Source organism: Athene noctua, unplaced genomic scaffold, assembly GCF_965140245.1.
Source record: "Athene noctua unplaced genomic scaffold, bAthNoc1.hap1.1 HAP1_HAP1_scaffold_382, whole genome shotgun sequence".
Taxonomy (NCBI): domain Eukaryota; kingdom Metazoa; phylum Chordata; class Aves; order Strigiformes; family Strigidae; genus Athene; species Athene noctua.
This window is the reverse complement of record NW_027437840.1, coordinates 97,501-99,529: the sequence shown is the minus strand read 5'-3', so window position 1 is coordinate 99,529 and position 2,029 is coordinate 97,501. Positions and strand designations below refer to the sequence as shown.

Genomic DNA, 2,029 nt, shown 5'->3' with positions numbered 1-2,029 from the left:
AGGAGGCCGGGGAAGAGGCCCGCGCCTCTCCCCCCCCGACACCTCGGCCCTTCCCCACCGCCGCGCCCGACCCGGCCGGACCGAACCAACGGGCCGCCCGGCCCCGGCGGGACGAGGCTCCGCCAAGCGGGCGTTCCGGGAGCGGGGAGCTTCGGAGCGCTCCCCGAGTCTCCACTTAGGGGGACGAAGGCCCTCGGCCGACACCGACGGGCCTGCGAGGCACCCCAGCCGCGCCGCCGCGGACGCCGCCCGCCCGCCCGCCGAGGCGAGGCGGGGAGGGACGGCGCACCGGCCGGCGATTGATCGTCAAGCGACGCTCAGACAGGCGTAGCCCCGGGAGGAACCCGGGGCCGCAAGTGCGTTCGAAGTGTCGATGATCAATGTGTCCTGCAATTCACATTAATTCTCGCAGCTAGCTGCGTTCTTCATCGACGCACGAGCCGAGTGATCCACCGCTAAGAGTTGTCTGCCTTTCGGCACCGCCCCGCGCGCGCGGAGGGGCCGGGACCGCTCCGCAGAAGCGGCCCCCTTCTCGGACGACGGACCGCCGCCCCACCGACCGACCGACCGCCCCCCTCCGCACGCGCGGAGGGGGCGCGCGACGACCGGCGGGCGACGGTCGCGCCTCGCCTCAGATGACCGTACCGACATCACAACGGAGGGAAGGAAGGGAAGGGTGAAACAAGCTCCGAACGGCAAGGGCCCGGGGAGCCCGCGCTCCCGACCGACCTGGGGAAACAACAAGCACCTTGCTCGCTTCGGAGGCGGCCCAGGCGCCCGGGCTCGGCCCGGCCTCCGCACGGAGGGCCGGCGGCGCGTCCGACCGCGCGCCCGGACCTGCACCCGCCTCTCGCTCGCGCGGAGGGGGGAAACCACAGACGCTGACCGCCGCGCGGGCGACCAGCGGGGGCGCCCCGCTCGCGCCGCGCGCGCCTCCGCGCCGCCCAGCGCCCGCGTGCTGCGACAGCCGGCTCCTTGCCCCCGTGGCCCCGAAACCCCGGCTCTCGCCCCGACGCCGGGAACGCCCGCGCGGCGCCGCCGCCGCACCACACCGGAGACAGGGACGGACGGCCAACCGCCGGAACCCGAGACGGCGACGCGACGCCGCCGCCCGGCGCTCCGCCCGACCGCCGCCCGGCCACCGCACCGCCGCGGCTGCCCTCCCGGAGCCGCCGCCGCCGCTTCTCGTCTCGGCCCCTTCCGCAGGCACGCGCCAGGCAGAAGGCGGACGCCGCTGAGCCGGAGGCGACGCCCCCTCTCCCCGCTTCCGCGCGGAGAACGGGACGGGGAACGCCCCTCGGCCGCCCACCCGCCTCGCCTGACCGAGACCGGGAAAGGCGACTGCGAAGCGACGGGCAGGACCCGGGACGGGACAGGCCACGCGGCCGGCCACCGAGCGACCGCCGGCCGGCACGCCGAGCGGCGGCGCCGCCGCCGCCGCTCGGGCCCGGGGGCTGCGCCGCCCCTCCCCTCAGCCGGGGCGGGAAGGGGTGGGGGTGGCAAGCAAGGAGCACGAAGCCGCAAGCGCGCCGCTGCGCGTCCACGGAGACGCGGCGGCCCGAGCAGGCCGCCCCGCCCGGCGAGACCCCCGACCGTGGGGGAATCGCCATCGCCCCCGACGGCGAGAGAGCCCGCGCTCCCCGCCGGGGGGGGGGGAGGTTCCCCTTCGCGTTTCGAGGGCGAGGCAGGCCGGCTGCGGCCGACCGAACGCCGCCGGTCTCGCCGCCGAGACCGGACCGCGGAGAAGGGGGGGCAGGGGGGACACCCCTCCCCGGCGCGGCCGCCCGAGGGGACAAAAAGCCCACGGCGTGGGCGGCGGCCGCCATGGCCAGGGCCTGCACGAGAGCGACTCCCGCCCCTGGAGGCTCAACCGCCGCACACGGCCGGGGCCCGCCCCTGCGGGTCGCACCGAGCCGCCCGAGTCTTTAAACCTCCGCCCGGCTCCGCGGCCTTCGACCCCCGGGCTCAGCCGAGGGAGGGCCGCGGAGGCGCGGACGCTAGGTACCTGGCCCTGGGGTGAGGGAAACAT

At 77.4% G+C, this 2,029-nt stretch overlaps 1 non-coding gene across 1 annotated transcript; it reads right to left on the bottom strand.

Moving 5' to 3' along the window:
- Positions 1-311: 311 nt before the first annotated feature.
- On the bottom strand, positions 312-464 carry LOC141955660 (5.8S ribosomal RNA). Its single transcript, XR_012632686.1, has one exon. It is a non-coding gene; the product is annotated as a 5.8S ribosomal RNA (ribosomal RNA).
- Between the last annotated feature and the right edge of the window lie 1,565 nt (positions 465-2,029).